We start from the raw sequence: 21,248 nt of genomic DNA on the forward strand, positions 1-21,248 counted from the left end.
TCATGCTTTTCCAAATCAAGTATAGTTACATTTTTTCCTAACTGCTCAACAATCAACAAGTCTCCGTTGACACATACTTATATCTAGAGACGCATAGAGAATACTTACACATTTTCAAAAGCCACTTTACAGCTAGCGAGAAGAGTAAAACAAAGCCGTAACATAACCTCACTGTTTAGAAAAGCCTCTACCGAGAACAACAAGGTTCAATACATTATCGAACACAATGAAGGTTCACGAGCTTCGAGATGAATCGAGGCGGCAGGGCAAGTTTCGCGGTAAAGCGTTTAAGACGATTCCCGGTAAAGAGAAAAGCTCTATACCGATTCCACGTACACTTAATATGCCAGTGATAACGAGACACATCGGGATCAGAGCGAAGTACGAGCACGTTTCCAGGAAGAGGGAATAGGGAGAGCGAGGAGAGTAGAGTTGGATAGTTACTTTGGAACGGTCGGATTTATGCAGTTCTTTATATTATTATGATTTAAAGTAAGATTGCACGGACATGCCCATGCCCATGCACTCTTTAGAGCCACACAAGACCGAGAGGAGTATGCCAAAATTGTCGCCAACATCCACTAATTGGATAGGGTACCATTAGAAGAAGAAAGTAAGATTTCGATTACTTAACAAATTCTTCGAAGGGGCTGGAGATCCTAAACTCATAGAGAAATTATCTTTACAGTTCGCCGTAATCAAATTTTTACTGAGGAATTTATTGCAAATAAAATCATTAACCTCATTTGTATCACAGAACATTGGATGCAAGGTAGTGAAATTTTTTTGGATTCTTGTGATGATCATGACTTACTTAATCCTATAGCTTATTCTACGTCATTGCTGGTCTGCTTCTTGTTCGTTTTTTTTTTTTCATTACTGCTTGTCACACTTGCTTCACTTTTCTGTTATCATCCATACGGACGATATGACCGAACCACGCAAGTTGTCTTTGTGTAAACCCGATACAACATTATGTACATTGTTCCTGTATAAAATCCTTTCCCATCTATCATTCCACACGCTTATATTCTAGTTTTGTCACTGCCACTTAAAGTTTAAGTTTCTGAGCCGTATAGTAGCACGGGCACGTATACACTGTTGAATACTTTTGTTTTGGTGCTGATCTCCTTTCCTATCGAGCCCAAATAATTGAAATTTTTAGCTTGCTTAATCTGTGTTTGATCTATTCTATTATCACTTTCTTCAGCCTTCTTGGAAACTGAGTCTACGTTGATTTTCATTGTGTATTTATTAAAACATCATTCCGAATTTGCAAACTTTTCTATAGGTCTATTTGGCTATTTGCCACGATAACTAAAGCACCAGCATGGCAACTGGCTGCAAAAATTACCCAAATGATAGATGAGCATACGCAACCGCAAACAGAGAAGAAAAAATCTAGTAACTAAAGCAAAAGATGTTTCCTGGACAAGTAAATGTGAAGAGCTCAACAAAAATATAGGGTCACCAAGATCAAGAGAGCATGGAAAACGGTAAAAAATCTGAGAACAAACAAGATCTTGGATCGAACATTACTCATAACTTCTGACTGAAACAAGACCGCAATTCACGAACACCCTTACAACATATGAAGTGGAATACGATGAAGACGATGAAATAACAGTAAAAAAAAGTCGAAGATGAAATACAAGATCTAAAAAATCGAAAAGCATGCGGACAACAAGGTATACCGAACGAATTACTAAAACACAGCCCACAAGTATTGCGGGAATTACTAGCATATGTTTTCACCTTATTCTTAAAAAGAGAAAACTTTATGCTTGGACGTGAAGCAGATGCAACCACTTTCTCGAACGCCTATCCAACAAGTTTTTTATGCCAGACAATTAAGTCTCTACCATGTTTAAGTAACAGGTATTAAGAATGACAACACCCCGTAGTTTTATATCTGGACTGAAGAGCAAGCAGAGCGCGGTTCGACTAAAGTAGCTTCTGCTCTTCTTAATTACGTTAATGTAACCCACCTGAGATTGTTTTGTGATGGATGTACAGGTCAGAACAAAAACAATCATGTGCTTCATAACTGAATGTACCTTTTAGCAGCCCATGTAGGCAGCTTGACTCATATCACCATTCATGTCCCCGTCAGGGGCCATTCTTTTTTACCATTCGATAGAGTTTTTGGAAGAGCAAGAAAATTTTTACGAAAGAAACTTTGATAAAGAAGAGTACCTTGAAGAATATAAAAAAGTTGGAACTGTGAAGGTACTTGGAACTGATTGGAAGGATGTAAAGTTACTTCCTAATAATTATTTGAAACACTTACCTAAAATTGGTGACACAAAAAGGATTTTCATTGAGAAAGTTGTGACAAAGAACAAAGTACAGCTAATATGGGTAAAAGGCAATGAGTTCTATCGGTTTTAACCAGAGCTACACAAATACAGCCTTCTAAAGCAACACAATACTTGGAAAAAATACTGGAAAATTCTCTTGAAGAAATTCCTTTGGTTCATCCAATTAGTGCCGCAAAAAAGAAGGATGTGAATGAACTCTTAAATATTCTTTTTGATGCAAATTGGTAAGTCTTCTTTGGTACAAAAATATTATTGTTGCTTCACCCCTTCATCCCTTCCTCAGAATATATTAGATGAATTAAACAACATTAATACAAATGTCCAAGGAGGAGTAGGTTATGCCGAGCAAATAGACACCAACATCCAAGAAATAAGAGAAAATGTTGAACAGAACACATCCAATGAACCAATTACAGAATACACAATGATTTCTCTACCTTACATCAAGGAACTCACACCCAGACTAGCAAGGGTACTAAATTCGTTTTAGAATTTCAAAATTGTAAATAAAACGGTATTTTCGATAAAGAGCCTTCACACAAAAATAAAAGACAAAACACCTAAGGAGCAAATGTCACATGTAGTCTACAGCATTCCATGCAAAAACTGCAACAAAAAATACATAGGTCACACAGAAAGGCATTTAAAAAATCGCATAATTTCACATAAAAGCGACTGCCGATTACATCATGACCGTTGCTCATTAGCGCTTCATGTAGTAAATGAAGGACACCAGATGGACTTTGAGTCAGTAGAAGTTCTAGAAAGGGAAACCAATTATAAAAAACGTCTTTTCCTAGAAATGGCTTGTATAGCACAAACAGAGAACAACATAAATAAAAAACAGACATCCACCACCTCAGTGAAATCTACTCCTTTCTTTTAACAGTAGACAAACAACATATGAAATTCAATAATTCAACAGATTCCTTTTTAGAATAAGATTATTACATTACCATATTATCACATAGTTTAACAATAGACTCTTAAGTAAAAAATCATACTAAACATTCAATAACAATAATCAACTTTTCTTTTAAAAAAAAAATGTTAAATACGACATCATCCGATACTACTCTTCAACCTTTACATAATAACTAGGTCTTGGAATTAACCAAGATCTAATTATCAAACTCTTGTTAAAGTGATCTTCAATCACTCTAACAATTTCAATTTTTAAATAGCTCCAACTTGAGATTCTAATCAAATACAGGTTCAGACAACTAATAAAGACAAAGCCCACTAAAATCTCCATTCTATTTTGACTATCAAGGAAAGAAGAAGATTTTAGAGGTTAGAGTTTTCAAACCTGCAAATCAACCACATTGTCGGCTTTACATGACATAAAGTTCAGGTTAACAATTAAATAAAAAAAAATATGTAAAACTCTCTAGAGAGGACTTTCTGTCCAATAATTAACAGTAAAAATTGTCTTTGTACCAGTCTTTGTAAATTTACAATACAAGTATTTTGTGAAAAAAACAATTTTTTACAAAATTTTTATAACTTTGACCAGCTTTCTTTACGGCGATAATCTCAAATCGTAAGTAACTTAGTTAAATAGACTGTCAAATATTCATGTATAACTATTTGTAGCTCATCCCTGATGATGTCGATGACTATCGACGAAATATTGGAATAATAAAGGAACAAGAGTACACTTAGGCTATTCTTTCAACTGTGTTTACCCAAAGAGTCTCAAAGTTTATTTTCTAACTTAATCAGTTGATTAACACTACTTTATATACATATATATACATACATATATATATATATATATACATATATATATACATATATATATATATATATATATATATATATATATATATATATATATATATATATACAATATAGATGCATCAGTTTTTTCAATACTATATGTCCATTCCAATTTGTGCTCTCTAGCTTCTCTCTAAGTCTATCTTGATATTTTCTCCCAAAATGCAAGTTCAAAAATGTTTACGCTTTTATACTAGCAACTTTGTATCTATTTGTTGTTTGTAGGTCTCTTAAATGAGTGTTGCTTTTTATTCTAAGTTCTGCTTCTACTAAATTTTGACCAGAGCCGATTTCGTATCCTCTCTCGACACGTACATTTTGTACCACCTCGATAGACCGTTTTTGTACCAGAAATAAATCGATAATAGATCTTTACCCCCTGCTCTCCATCATCCTTGAGTAATTATGTATATCTTTGTGTGTAAACAGTGTGGTACAGACTACTATCTTGATATTCAGACAGAAGTCTATGACTATATTTCCGTTACTATTCTTCATTATTTCTTCATATTTTCCGACTGGATAGACCTTTAGATCACTTATTCCTACCCTTCCATTAAAACCTCCAGTCACTACGACTTTCTATCCCAAAAGGTATCTTTCTTTTCCTTAGCTTCGTTATCGCATGGTCCATACCCTACAATAATGGTTATGTTCCATTTTTTCCGGTGTCGTAATCTAATCTTAGTAACTTTTCAAAAATAAACTTCCATTTATTAATTTTTGTAGTTCTTGAGTACAGCCACTCCTGCCTGGGCTCTTTCTTCAACTCTTACCTCACAAACATTAAATATGAAAATTTTTCATTGCCAAGCAACCATTACTTTTTTTCTGAATCTCAGATATTCCTAACATGATAAATCCTGTTTTTTCAAAGGCATCTATCAGTTGTAGATGTTTATTAATTGGTTGTAGTTTAATCCTAATATAATATTGAATTTACTAACATTTATGATTGCGATGTTTTTTATCCATCATTACAGCTCTCATCAGTCTCCCATCTCTACTTATCTGGTTTAGTTCCTGTGCAACACGGTCCCGTTTTCCAAAAGTGGGTTAAAGCTGGAAAGAGGTGGTTGACCCAATGACCGACCTAATTCGGCATCCCGATCATTGCCTCGCTTCTCTGCATCTTCCATCTACCAAATAATATGTATTGTGTTACTGGAACAAATTATACTCGCACACGCTGGGAATCTGTCATGTTTACCGTGCGGGAATCTGTCATACTTCTCGGGAAATGATATTAATACACAAAATGGATAGAAGTCTGGATAAATTTTAAAATCTCACAACGAAAACCGTATTGTTCAATTGATTTTTGCGTCAGCTGAAGGGTGGTTTATTATTTAGCGAGAGTTTTTATTGTTTGTTGTTCGTTTGCATACCACAAATAAGCAGATCTAGTATGAAACATAAATATATATGAAAGTATATGTGTGTGTATTTGTGTGGTTGGAAATAAGACTGCGGATTACTAGATCCATTCGCATAACCAATATATATGAAATTAGACGTATTTCCTTTCAATACGAGATCACCATTCTCCCACAAGTGTTTCAAGGTTTTACCTCTCGTCAAAAAGACTTTGTAAGAACTCGGTTTGAACTGAAATGCTTTCCTCTATATGGTCGTTATAGTACCATAACATGCCTGTGTACGCTAATAGCGACCTCTAGGAGAAATCGCGCAGCGAAATCAAAAAACGCTAAGGTGCTGAGTACGGTGACTCTTTTCCTTCGAGGGCAACAGACAAAAATTGGCTTAACGAGTTTCAACGTGGTCGAACTTCGGTTTTTGATGAGACACGCCTCGAAGCCCCAAAAATGGCTAACACGAAGGATAACAAGACAAAAATCTACGATCTCATATTGGCAGACCGCCGACTGAAGGTGCGCGAGATAGCTGAGACAGTAGACATCTCAAAAGATCGCGTATGTCATATCCTGCATTAAACTATGGTCATGAGAAAGCTGTCGGTGAGATGGGCGCTACGTTTGCTCACTCCGCACAACAAGCGCAACCATGAGACCACTTCAGAGCAGTGTTTGACTCTATTTAAGCGTAATCCGAACAAGTTTCTAGGTGGTTGCGTAACCGTTGACGAAACATGAATCCATTGGTACACACGAGGGGGACCAAGAAACAGTCGAAACAGTGGCGGTACCCGTCGCAGGCGAAGACTGTCCTGTCGGCCTGAAAGGTGATGACTTACATTGTAGCATTTGTAAATTCCTTGGTATATATTGAAATTTCCTCGTATATGTATTAAAACACCGAAGAATAATTTCAGTGTATTTCTATTTAAAACCTACTGTAAACCATTTTAAAGTTTGTTTATATTTCACAGATGGGTATTTCCTCGGTATTCTTTGATCAGAGCTGCTTTAGGATTTTGTGCGTTCCCGTTCCCGTTTAAGTGTTTTGTTTATACCAAGTTGGGCGAATGAATTTAAGTTAATGCATTTATGAAGTTAAAAGCGTGTTTAGTTTTATTGGAGTCCGAATTTAGCTTCAAATTCCTAGTTTTTTCGTTTCTCGTCCTTTTTTATGGAAAATAAGTAGTTTTTTCAGTTCAGTTAATTGTGTAATTAAAGGAGGTTTGCATGGTTGGTCACTGAGAACAGACGTCGGTGTGTAGTTTAAAGAAGCCGGCAAAATTTGTTCTTCTTCTTCAAGTGCCCTGTCCGTTGCGAACGTTGGCTATTAACATGGCAATTCTGATCTTGTTTGCGGCACTTCTGAATAGTTCGACCGATGTGAGCCCGAACCACTTCCTCAGAATTTGGAGCCACGAGTGTCTTCTCCCGTCAAAATTTGTTAGAAAAAGTTATTTATACTCAAAGTAATGTGTCAGTTCGAATAAGAGTAATCACTGTTTTTAATTTGTAAGCCGTCTCTCATCTGAGATATTTGTAAAACGGCGTTTCCAACAAATTTTAAAATACCAACATGGTTCCAGTTTTTTAAGAAGCCGAGTATAAGGTTTGTGTCCAGTGTGCCAATTTCAACCTCAATTTTGTTTTGTCCTATCGCAGTTTGGAGATGCATTTGTTCGTGTGGCGGTAAATCTAACTCCAGTTCTAACCCCACAAATTCAAAGTCCAGTGAAGTTCAGAAATTTAAAGTAAAGAAATTTTAGTAAAATCCAGGTAACTTTTTTGTGTTGATTTTTGAAGATAAACATTTTCTAATAATAACTGCTTTCATAATTATTGTAATGTAGGGTGGGACCATAGCTGTCATATTATTTGTTCTGTTTTAAAATTTAATGTTGACATCTGACAGCTAGCACTATTTTTGACATTTGGTAAATATCTAATCATATTTGAGATCTTGTTTTGTTTTTAGAACAAGGTTAACCACTATATATAGTACGGTATCACTTAAAGATAATTTTTATTTGTAATAGTTTATTTCTGCTACAAATTAGCGCCCAGTAACAATTGTAAGTATTGTAGTATCTCCAACTTCAAGAGTTTGTAAAACTGATAGGACATAGTAGGTGTTTTTTCTTTGTTATGTTATGTTGAAGGTCATGTCGAGTATCGAGAATGGAAAGAATCAGGAATGAGGAAATACGAAACCGTGCAGGAATTAGAGATACTCTTTCAGATAGAATACAAGGAAGGCAATTACAATGGTATGGTCACGTGATGAGAATGGAGGAGGAGCGGTGGCCAAAGAAAGCCTTAATGTATGTTCCGCCAGAAAGAAGGAAAAGGGGAAGACCACCAAATTCCTGGAGAAGAGAAATTACAAAAACAATGCAATCTAGAGGCTTAGAAGAGGGAGATTGGAGAGATAGGAAAAGATGGAGGCTGAAATGCGGGAAGCGGCAATCGCCGTAGGACCCCCGTTATATGATGATGATGATTTCTGGTATTTATCTTTGTAACTAATTATATAGTATTTTTTGTATTACCACCTATATTTGTAACTGGTTATGGTGAGACAACAATAAATGTTAAATTTTTTTCCCTTTATTTTAAAAAAGATTCTAACCCTTTTTCTTGTGTTTTTTAGGAGGGAAGAGCCTTTTTCTTTCATCCAGCAGGAAGTTTCCTCAAAGCGGCGTCCCATTTTAAATAGCACCTGAGAGTATGCAGACTTTGCCCATCACAGTGCACCCTCGATGATTTATGGCTCGCAAATACAAAGGGCGTAGACGTAGCCCGATATTGGGCAGAAAAACTGTAGTCGGATCCAGATTTCTATTCAATTTTTTAGATAATCTTAACTCATATATTTTTTACCGAAACACTTTTATTTCCGATTAATACGGTTTAAATATTTATTTACTGTAGATGTTTCCTGCAGGAAGACCTGTAGGTTTCCAAAAATTGGAAAATCACACTCATAAATGTATAGCCAGGTTTCAAAATGCAATAAATGAAATAAAAGTATAAAAACGTCTACTGTAATATTAGCCATTTTCTAATTCTTATGACGCAAATGTGGCTAACATGTATTGGTTTATTTCCTATAATAATTTCCGAATGATGACAATGTGCAAAGATCCAGTGGATCTAACTATTTTATTAATGTTATACATTTATATTATTTATCACTAAAATAGTATAATCTACGTTATAACATGTATACAGTGTGTCCGTAAAGTATGGAATAAATAAGATATTTCCTAAATGAAAAGCCTTTTTAAAAAAATCTAAAACAAGTCGATTTCTAAATTTAATGTTCTACATTTTACAATAAAATTTCATTATACAAGGCGATACACATTACAGTGATGACGTCATCGGCACTTTTTTTAAATGTAACATCCTGTATTTTAGAACATTTTTAGATCGATAAAAATGAGCTGATTCCAAAAAACTCTAATACTGGGGGTCTAACGTATATAATTTGAAAGATATGCGCTTAAAAAATTAATTTTTATTGATTTATAATATTATTAAATTATAAATAAATTATAATAAGTAACTTGAAAGTAATCCAGGAATTAATACATGACAATCTTAAGTGTTCGAATTGTAGCCCTTGTTGTATTTGACAGTAACCCAAACGTTGTACAAATTCTTGTAGAACCTTATTTATGCTTTCTTGAGAAATAAGTATTGTATTTCTTTACGAATTCTTGTTTTTAAGTCTCCAATATTTGCAGGTTTCGTTTTGTAAACAACATTCTTTAAATTACCTCACATAAAATAATACAAAGGATTAAGGTCTGGCAACCTCGCTTGCCATTCAATATGTCCACGTCTTAAAATCCACCTGTTCGAAAAAAAATTCGTTTAGGTACCTTCGAACATCTAAAGCATAATGCGGACGCGCACCATCCTGTTGAAACCATAAACTTTTATCAAAACCTCCAAGATTAATTTACTGGGGAATAAATTAACTAAAGTAGGTACGAGATACCCACTTAAAAACTGAAGGTATGCTGGCCCGTTTAAATTACCTTCGAAATAGTAGGGTCCAATGATTTTATTTCTTACAATGCCAGCCCATACGTTTCCCTTATGCGGGTATTGTGTACGATGTTCCCGCATCCAGTTGGAGTTTTCTTTTGCTCAGTATCTACAATTCTAACGGTTGGCCTCGCCATTTAATTTGAATGTAGCCTCATCAGAAAAAATAATATTTTGAACCAAGAGAGGGTTTCGGTGTCTGTTATCCATCATCATTATTTCGCAAAATTGTATTCTTTTATCTGGATCATCCTCGTTTAATTCCTTTACAACTGTGCATTTTACTTACTTTACTTACTTTTACGTACTTTGTATACCGTTGTTTTGCAAACATCGAGATCACTACTAACCTTACGAACAGAAGTGTGCGCATCTTCTTCAAAAGCAAGTAGAACACCTAACGTTGTAACATAATTTACAGAGGGACGACCTGATTTGCGTGCATTTTCAACCATACCAGTTTCTCGAAATTTCTTTTCAATCTTACTTACTGTTGACTGCGTGATGGATATTTCTGGATATTTATTATTCATTAAATTACACACTTCCATCTGAGTTCGCGATTTGTCTCCATACCCAATCATCATCAGTATTTCAATTCTTTGCTTTACACTCAAATTCATTTCTACTTAAAATGAATCCTAAGCAATAATACAGAACATTCATGAATTAATACAATTAATGTACTACTTAATTATTATTGAACGTTACTAAAAATAATTACAGTTTACCAAAAAGTAGAAGTAGGCTACTTTTTTGCAATTGATAATAAATAATTATTTTCTAAGCGCATATCTTTCAAATCATATCTATTAGACTACATTTTCATTTAGGAAATATCGAATTTATTCCATACTTTACGGACACACTGTATATATAATATACTGAACGAAATTTGCAGAAGCGTTACACTCCCAAATCCCGTATAAAATACTGGCCATATAAATAGAACAACTTTATAAATAAAAGACTTCAAATACAGGCGACGAACTGGGAAATATCAACCTAACTTTAGCAAAGGAGTAGGCACAAAACCATAGGTTTCATCGCTCTTTATCTAACCCAACAAAAAGTGTTGAGAGTTACAGAGAACCTAAAATGTAAAATGTAGCAAGATTTTCAAATTTTTGAAACATTGGTGAATGCGCCATTATTCGCCTAAATTAAAAAAATTTATGTAAAACAGAATGTGAAATATATCGATGAAAAGAGGGGTTGATTATTAAAATAAATCATTAAACTCCACCCATGGAGTGTACACAATACTTTGTTGTATTTATTCTCCTTTTTAAAGTTTTAAAAGTACACCTCCTCAGTACACACCTGATTTTTGAGTAAAGCACTCTCCATATTCCGTTGATGGACCACAAATTGGCAGTACAGTACCCGTTTAATAGAAACCGACACTAAATTTTTCAACTTCCGCGAATTTCCAACAGTTTCTAAAGCGCGAAAATATTTTATAGTTTTCGGAATCGAGCTGTAGGGCCAACGTCGCGGTCGGGGGAGGGTTCCCGGAATATTATGGAAGAGAATTGGGGCGTCTTGGATGTTGTATGTTCTGTAAACGATTCCGCGAATTTTCATTTCGTGCGAAATTTATGTCGAAATGTATACAGTTATATAATGCTATTCGATTCGTTAGTCGAAGGAAATTGAAGACGGCTGTTTACATTTAGTAAAAATCGTAACTTGTACACAAGTGTTTCGTCAGGGAAAGATTTTTAAACTATATTTCAATAACAAAATAAAGTAAAAAAAGCTATAAACGTATCAATAGGGGTCAATAAAAATGTCATATAATTTTGGTCTTTTAAAAAGGTGGCTACGTTAAATGGATACAAACTCTATGGTATAATTTCACTATTTGAGAGAGTGAGTCATCGTTTAAAGACCCAGAAATGCGGAAAGCTGTTTGGAAATCCAGTGACGTACACTTACTTTTATTTTAACGTTAATTATATTTTATTTTTCAAATATTAATGTTCGAAATAGGCCACAATATATTTATTTACAAGTTTTTACTGACGTTTCGATCTCTATATCCAAAGACCGCTTTCAAAGATATAAATGATAGTTATATTTATTTTATTTGTTTATTATTATATATTTTTATAATCTTATATTGTTTATTTTCTTTTTTTTTCTATCTTTAAAAACGGAATAGAGATCGAAACGTCAATGTATTAAACATGTAAATAGATATATTGTGGCTTATGTCCAACCTTCTCCCTAAAAATACAGAATGCCACAAACAAGCAGCTATAGAAAAATAAATATATCTGTCATTTGTATATTTGAAAACGGTCTCTTTATAGAGATCGAAACGTCCGTAAATTAAACATTTGAATAAATATATTGTGGCTTATTCCCAACATCATTTCTAAAAATACAGAACGACAAGCGAAAAGCCATAGAAAATAAATAGTACTATCATTTGTATAATTGAAAACGGTCTCTGGATATAGAGATCGAAACGTCAATAAAAAAACATATGAATAAATATTTTGTGGCTCATTCCCTACATTCCCCTAAAAATACAGAATGCCAGAAACAAAAAGCTATAAAAAAGAAGTAATTTTGCAGAAAGTTTACTGATACCAACCGGCTGTCGCGGAAGTTATGCTAAAACGTCTTTTGACGTGACCCGTCCTTAAAGAGTTACACAATGAAATTTTTTTAAAACAAATTTTAAGACAGATTCCACACCACCCCAGAGGTATGTCTTGTGGCGCGATACTTTTTTTAAATGGGTGTTCGCCAAGAGCCATATTGTCTTATTAAATAAAATGAACAAAATACTTAAACAGTATAAAACAAAACAAACTACTATGTTCTCGTTTTTTTTTGTTTTTGGTTTTTTTATGCTGATGTTCTTATTAAACTATTAGAAAATATTATTCGCTGTCGAAACCTGAAGATGCAGTGCTGCTATCGCTGTCATTATCTTCACCACCTGGTGTAATTATAATTGGCTCTAGTAAAACTTTTATATAAGTGTCAAGTTCCCACATACGATGTTCTTCTTTAATTATGTGGCCTATACATTTAGCCCATTTCTCTGGAGTTACATGGAGGATTGCTTGAATCAAAAGTTTCTTAATTTCGTTTAATTTGAACGTTTTGTTATTGCGTGCTACTTCTCCTTTCACTTGCTCCCAGATAAGTTCAATGGGATTAAGTTCGCAATGATAAGGTGGTAGACGCAGAACTTTGACACCATAATCTTTTGCAGTTTCATCTACAGCATATTTAAGATATTCAATTTTCCTTAACCGTGCAATGTCAAGGAGCTAAATTTTGAGCATTGATTCTTCGTATGCAATCCCCTTTTCTGTAAGCCATTGTTGAATCCTCCCTTTCAATTTCTTTAATAATCACCTGTTTTTTTCGACTCAAATTGAAGAAAACCATCATCAAGAAACCCTGTATCACTTCCTATATGGGTGACGATTAAACGCCGTCCCTTTCCTGATGGAGCTTTTAATCCTGTATATCAGCCTTCTATAAATGCTTCGCGTTTACTTTTGACATTTAAATCTTGCCAAACTTTTCCAACTGTATGACCTTTTCCAACCTTGGTTAATCCAGGTTTCATCCAAAAATATATTTTGCATCCAGTGCTGCGAATTTTTCGTATTTCTTCTAAATATTTTCTTCTCCACAGAATAATTTCATTTTTTTCTAATAGCATACTTTTTCTGTTGCGTTTTACGTATCGAAAGTTCATTTCGTGCATGGTCCTGATTAAGACCCTACGAGATATCTTGGGTAAAGAGTCATCATTTTCGAGCTCTTGAGAAATTTTTTTCAGTGTTGGAATTTCACTCCGAAAATAAAATGAATGAATTTTTCGACGTATAATATTCCTTGTCTCGTCATCCAAAACAATGCTTTTCCTACCTCTAGTTTTACCTTTTTCTTGCTTTTTATTTTCCGATGTATTTTTAAGTACACGATAAATACAGCTAACGGATACTTTTGTTAAACTGCTACAAATGTCGACCGCTTGGCTAACGTTTAATGCCATTTTTCTGCCGACAATTCCTTCATAAACGTTTCGTATCATTACCTTCTCTTCGGACGTTAACATTTTCCGTCTCTTTTGCGGCTTTTCATTCTTGGAATCAACATCAGAATTTTGCTGTCTTCTCTTGGAACAACTCGGTTTTTCGTCCATTGTATTTCAATAATCTGGATATATACTATATATACAATAATTTCAAAGAATATAACTAAATATTTACTATAAAACGACAAGCTATAACACTCTTATTATCAATAACACGTTTTATCAATACTACAATACAGTATTGATAAAACAGTATTGACAACAATAAGTTTACAAACTTATCACATAAAATATACTCACAAAAACACATGCACTATTTACCCATAGAAACACCAATGTTTTCTTCGTTCATTTATTCGGCAAAAAATAATAAAAACTAGTTTTACTGCATGTCTGGATCCGCATTGTAAAACCGAGTTCCCTCGCTAATTCCAACATTGCCAAACGATTGAAAAATAATGTTTTAAAATATCGATTTTTATTTTATAAATTTAAATATGTAACGAAACGGAACATATAAATAAAATTTATTTTATTACAATTTTGTGCTTAATTTTTACTATTGAAAAAATCATGTTTTTTGGTATTTTTATGACGGTAATAATCGCTGCGTGGAAGAATACAGGTTTTGTATGACCATAATTACTACTTGTGAACAAGATTTGGCTATACTGTACGACAACTCCTGGTCAGTTTTTCTATAGAGAAGCACAAATAAATATACTACTTTATATATTCTGTAATTTCTTATGAGGAAACGCAAATTGCAATCGAGAAAACAGGCAGTTTTCGAGGGCCGCTGTGTACATTTAAATTTGAGGATATTCCGCGTTTAAACTATGATATCACTCTTCTGAATTGAGGGTTTCTACTTTAGAGGATTATGTCAAAGAAATAATAATTATCTTTTTCATTGCAGAGTTTAGGCATTTTTTTGCGATATACTTTAGTATAGTTGCGGTAATATACAGGGTGTTTCAAAAAGATATGTCATAAATTAAATCACGCATTCCGGGGACAAAAATAAATTGATTGAATTCAACTTATCTTAGTACAAAAGTGTACACAAAAAAAGTTACAGCCCTTTGAAGTAACAAAATAAAAATTGTTTTTTTGCATTATCTCCTAAACCACTTGACATTTTGTAATAAAAATGGACACGTTACTTTCTTGTTCTGAAACCATTTTTCATACAAAAGAAACAACAAAATCTAAGCGCACAGAAAAATTTTAAGGGGGGTTTCCAGCCCCCCTTAAAATTTTGAGTCCACAAACTTTTGAGTACGTTCAAATCAAATGAATTTTGTGGCATCATTAGTTTAACAAATTATTTTTAAAATTTATTTGCCTCATCACTTTTTTCAAATAACAGTTTTTATTGATTTATGGCCCTTTTCATTAACCTTTAAAAAATACGTGCAACTAACTAAATGGCTTAAATGAATTAACAAGTACAAAACATGTCTATAACCTCTATAAATATAAGATTACAATAAATATTCAAAATGACCCCCATTTTCTTCAATACACATTCGGTATAGTTTTAATAAGGAAAACCGAATGCGCTGAAAAATCATATTTTTCTGACGAAATTGATTTGCAGCTTCAATTATTCTAACCCTCAATTGTTGTTTGTCCTCTATTGCTACAGAATACAATTTCTCTTTCATAAATCCCCAAAAGCAAAAGTACATGGGGTTAAGACCTGGACTTCTGGGTGGTCAATAAATAGGTGTGTCACGACCCCTTCCAATCCACCGACCAGGATACTGGTCCACTTCTTCCAAATACTGTTGTAAATCGTTTGCCAAGAACTGCAAATAATTATCACCATTTAAATTGTTGGGAAGAAATACTGGGCCTATTAGATTGTTATCCACAATTCCTGCCCAAACATTAACTTTGAAAGTCCTTTGGTGATGAGTCCTTTTTTTGGTGTGAGGATTTTCGTCGGCCCAAATGTGCTCGTTATGATGGTTTGTTATTCCATTTCTACTGAAGGTAGCCTCGTCGGTAAACAAAATATTTCTAATAAAATTAACATTTCGACTGTTTTCCATTAACAACCAATCGCAAAATTCAATCCTTTTAGGATAATCTTCAACCAATAACTCTTGAACCGTTGTTAAGTGATAGGGTTTAAGCAGCTGATCCTTCAACGCCTCCAAACCCCTACGTGATGAACATTTAGTTGAGCAGCTATTACCCTTGTACTTGTTTAGGGACTTCTTCAATGATTTCTAAAATGTCTTCATCAGTTGCATCCATTATTGGACGACCACTATTGCCAGCAACTTGCGGTTGGAATATACCCGTTTCCCGTAAACGACGATCAATGGTCAGAAATAGTCTCTATCGGGTGTATTTTGATTGGGGTATTTTACTGCATAACGCATTGCGGCTGCTGCACTATTTTCTTGACATTCACCTACGATATTCCCGATAATTTATTGAAATCCTAATTTAATCTGATCCAACTTACCCAAAGTTAAATGCATATCTGCCATTTCCTGAAATGTGTAGGCCATTGTAATATCAAAATTTTTAATATTAACAGTATTCACACAATAAATGGTACCTTCAAATTATTGACTATTATTGATGGAACTGTTTGTAATTATTGTATCCGTAGAAACTAATTGTAATTTTATGGCCAACTAGTTTTTCGAAAAAGTGATAGGAGGCAAAAAAGTTTTAAAAATAATGTGTTAAACTAATGATGCCACAAAATTCATTTGATTTGAACGTACTCAAAAGTTTGGGAGATTTAGGGCTGCACACCCCATTTAAAATTTTTCTGTGAGCTTAGATTTTGTTGTTTCTTTTGTATGAAAAATGCTTTCAGAACAAGAAAGTAACGTGTCTATTTTAATTACAAAATGTCAATTAATTTAGGAGATAATGCAAAAAAACAATTTTTATTTTGTAACTTCAAAGGGCTGTAACTTTTTGTGTACACTTTTCTACTAAGATAAGTTGGATTCAGTCAATTTATTTTTGTCCCCGGAATGCGTGATCTAATTTATGACATACCTTTTTGGAACACCCTGTATATTATAGAACGCTTTAAATTCGGCAACGTTTGATCCCTTCTTTTTTAAAACCGACTGATTTAAGTCCGACGACGTTTTAGTAGTTGGGAAGCTGTAGTTTGCCGTCATTTAATTATTATGAATAGTGATGTAGCAGTTCGTGAGTACAGTGTACAGTATTGTTTGCTGTATATTAATTATTTATAATAGTGATGTGGTTGAAAATATTATTGCGTACGATAACAATGCTGATTTTGTAGAAAGTGCTAGTACCAGTGCCGGTGTGAATGTACTTATTCCTGAAAGAAAAGTACCTGTAAAGAAAATTTGAATAAATGCTGAAACACAACAAATATCTTTCAATGTATAAGAAATTCGACTTCAATGAAAAACTGTTGGTAAGAGCAACTTCTGATTTAACAGAAATTACACATTCAACTGTATACAAAATAGTTCAAAATGAACTATAGATACACCTTATAAAACTATTAAAAGCCAATATACGATTGCTACAGTAGCAATGAAATGCCTACAATAGAAATACCTAATAAAAAAGAATTTGGAAGTTGTGTTCCGGATGTTTTAAAGTTATGTAGGAAGAAAATAGAGAATTAGACCAGGGCGAATCTATGAAAAAACAACTAAATTCGTAAACCAATTGTTTGCGTTTTTACCCCCTTACGAAGGGGTTTTAAGAGGAAGCCCGGAGGTAAAAGTGGTAAACTTTTTTGCATCTCTTTCGGGGTCCCAAAATTAATATTCTCGGCAAAATTCAGCTTGTTCGTATGATTTTTAGAGGTTCAGTGGCATTTTCGTCTCTGACGACTGGAGTATACCGCAACTATACAAACATTTCTTTGTTATCGCTGGCATTCAACACACTAATAAAGAATTTCTATGAGAAAAGGTGAAAATGGATGGTATCAGAGATCTAGTAAACTTGTGGACATTTTCATATGTTTCTAAGAGTATGTTTAGGAGAGTGGAATACATTATGTACAACTGATTTGTTAAAAAGGCTGGACAGAAGGAACAACTTTAACTTGAGTGGAGGCATGGTTAAGCTCCCACTCATATTAAACTTAACCTATGTGTATGTTTATTATTGTGTTCAAAGTTATCTTGGAAATCCTCATGAAAAAAAGACAGAAAAGACCATGGTCATTAATTTTCTTATGGCAAGAGAAACAGACAAAGATTTAATGAAATGCAAGATATTCAATCGTCAGTTTAAGCTGATGATATAGGACTTATGAAAACCAATGCAGTATCTTTGAAAACGCACTTATAGAAAAGTTATTTGAAACAACTCATTGGGATAACAGTTCGTGGAGAGTAAAAAATGAAAAACTAGAGGGACTGATATTGTTTCTTCAAATTCATTTATTTATTGATGTAAGTATAGCCTAACACAAGTGAAAATAAAATCAGAATAATAGTTTTATTAAAAAAAATCTTAAACTCTAGTTACATAAAAGTAAAAAATAAAAAACATATATCAGTTTGACTTAAAATAGTTTAAAATTGAAATTTCAGGTATATCCTCCCTACTATAAAATACATTTTTTATTAAAACTTCCTTAATTTTACTTTTAAATTGACTTGTGAGAAGATCCTTTATCAGACAATTTGTCATCATCATCATTCTGGCTTTACAACTCTGTGTGGGTCCTAGCCTCATCAAGAATTTCTCTCCAGTCATCCCTTTCTATCGCCTTTCTCTGCCAAGCATGTATTTCCATATTTCTGATGTCTTTATCGATGTTATCAAGGAACCTTGTTCTGGGTCTTCATTGATGTTATCAAGAACCTTGTTCTGTGTCTACCTCTTCTTCTCTGACCAATGGGATTATCAAGGAGAGTTTTTCTAGCTGAGTCATTTTCTTTCATCCGCATAACATGCCCTATCCACCTTAGATGTCCTATCTTAATATGTTTTACAATATCACACTCCATTGTCATTCACTGCTACATAGATTCACCTTAGTACTTTTCTTTCAAAACATTCTAACATGTTTTCATTATTTTTTGTTAGAGTCCAGGTCTCTGACCCATATTTTAGGTCTGCGCATATTATTGTTTTGTAGTAATGCAATTTGTAATACACAAAAGACTTATCGCAATAGTTGATGCCTTATATACAGAGTACAGTGACAGAAGAATATGCCAAACACTGCATATTTTTCTGTTTATGCAAATAAACAGTACAAACTGAAGACCCTGAACACAGATATAAACCCAGAAAGATGTATAACTGCAACAAAAAAAGAAACTCACAATCAAGCCATAATGCCAGGTTCAGATAAATGGAAAGTAACACACAAAGGAACACTACAGATAAGGAGATAATAATAAATTTTATGATAAAAAATTCATCATAAGAAACAAGTAACACCTAAGTTAAAGACACCCTGTAGTGAAATACAGCTTTTAGATGTCAAGACTGACTTCATTCTATACATTTTCTGTCCATTCATTTTTATACATCGATATACTTCAAAGTTATGAATTATTGGACAAAACATTGCACTTTCTTTGCATGTTCTTTACTTTGTCTTCATATGCATGAAGATTTCGTTAATAAACATTGGTTCTTTATTTATTGGTAGGTACTATTAATTATTTATTGTTCCACAGTTTCAATAACTCAACACTACATTTATGCATTTTAAGGAGGACATTCTGGTAAAACTTTAATTCCTATGTAACCATACAAACTAAGTGATTTATTTATAAGTGAAACATTTATAAGTTTACAAATTTCTGGTCATGGCACACAGTTTTAGGTGATTTTGACATTACACATTAGGTTGATCTATAGAGGAATTGTCCAAAGGTACAATAAATCATTCAAATTTGGCTGAATAGTTGGTTGTCAGATTGCAAATAGTAGCCATCTGCAGATCTATAAATATCTCTCTAGGCAGCTGCCTAATTTTTAAAAAACTTGTTTAGGGAAACTTAAGCGAGCCTAACTTAAAATATTATCGTTAAATAAACATTGGTGAAGTTTTATTGAATATAAATAAATAATGATACAAGCAGATAGACTTGATTAACAAAAATAAACATAAAAATTGGGACCCCTAACCTACAATATGTCATAATTCTTACCTGACGTTTCAGTCCACATTTCCATTTTCTCCAGTAACTAAATCACTTTATTAGAACACACTACAGAAAAGTCATATGGACCCGACTAGAATATTATGAAGAACTATATAATTTACAATTTTAGGTAAATGTACACTTTAGCTCACTCATTTTCAGACTAGTAAATTTGACAGCTGCGGTATTGCCAATTTCACAGATTTTTCCAAAAATATGTAATTTATAAATAAAAAAATTGTGTAAAATATTACTGACACAATTTACAAAATATAATTTTCCGCATTTATAAATGATTTAGTAGCAAAACTGTATCTAGGTCATCTGAATAACCTACATACAGTTTTGATAGTTCTGTTTTCTTATGAATTATATTAGGGAGTTCATAAAAGTAAAGTTCTACTTGGTAAAAACATTTTCATAAGACTTAACAAAGAAACTAATGTAATTTATTTTTTCGCAACTATTCCCATTCATGCACTGTCAAAATGTAACACAAATTGTGGATAAAATTGAATTTAGATATTTATACATATTTTAATTTTTAAATATTATAGCTATAAGCAAATGTTATGTTGAGTATTTTAGTCATGTAATAGTACTTGAAGTCACTTTCTGATAGATATTCAATGAATCATGTTCTAAAACTGAAATATGATTTTACAATACAAAGAGCACTTTAAAATTGGCAACAGTTGTCTGTCAAATTCAGTTCGGATTTTTTTTTAAGTGTGCTTGAATGCACATTTACCATAATTTTGGCATGTAAATATTAAAAATCAAAGTATCAATGAATTTTGCACACAAACACTTATAACCCGCACTATATAACGTAGATACATGTGCACTCGTTCAACAGAAACGTAGAATTTTATCGCAAAAATACACTTAAAACATTATAATAAATATTCAACACATTTATCTGTGCAATTTTGGTTTTATTTTCTTGTGTACCTGCTAAAATAAAATCAAAGTTGACAATGTCAATAATATTCAGTCCTCTAGCGCCATCTTTACGTATGTAGCAGAAGTTTTTGTTAGTAATTTATAGAAGTATGGAAGATTCGATAATAAAATAATAATCGATCAACTTTAGTACCTTTGTGCATGATACTATGATTAAGAAGATAAGATATTGCGCATAAGTCGTGACGTAATTGGAGACCTGTACGTTCGTAATGTCAGTTTTTTGTATGTGTCAATAAATAATCTTTAAATAAATAGTTTGGAAATATCCTTTTGTGTACGATTATTGTAATTATTAAACCTTTTTTTAATATTATTATTTTGCTAATCGAATAATTTCATCACAGAATGCATAAAAATCCCATTTAACTTTAACAAGAATTCAAATTCTGGTCTCCAATGACGGCATGCGCGAACACGACCGATTTTGTGCTACATGAAGATCCTATCTTGTTATTCATAGTATCATGCCTTTGTGTTTACATTTTTAAATTTATTGTATATGCAAAGGAAATTAAAATCGACAATTATTTTG

The 21,248-nt window shown here is 33.1% G+C and overlaps 1 protein-coding gene across 5 annotated transcripts in view; it reads right to left on the reverse strand.

Moving 5' to 3' along the window:
* Positions 1–20,710, reverse strand: part of enc (R3H domain containing protein encore) — a 144,818-nt gene extending 124,108 nt beyond the window's left edge. The window contains exons 1-2 of one of the 5 annotated variants that reach the window (XM_072532470.1): positions 20,553–20,710; positions 19,754–19,838 (exon numbers count right to left, since the gene is read on the reverse strand). The gene's annotated coding sequence lies outside the window, so the exon portion shown is untranslated. Of the gene's footprint in view, positions 1–19,753; positions 19,943–20,498 lie in introns of those variants that run through there. The other 4 variants (XM_072532469.1, XM_072532468.1, XM_072532474.1 and 1 more) reach the window with 4 other exon arrangements.
* Positions 20,711–21,248: the final 538 nt, after the last annotated feature.

The sequence above is a fragment of the Diabrotica undecimpunctata genome, chromosome 5 (genome assembly GCF_040954645.1).
Source record: "Diabrotica undecimpunctata isolate CICGRU chromosome 5, icDiaUnde3, whole genome shotgun sequence".
Taxonomy (NCBI): domain Eukaryota; kingdom Metazoa; phylum Arthropoda; class Insecta; order Coleoptera; family Chrysomelidae; genus Diabrotica; species Diabrotica undecimpunctata.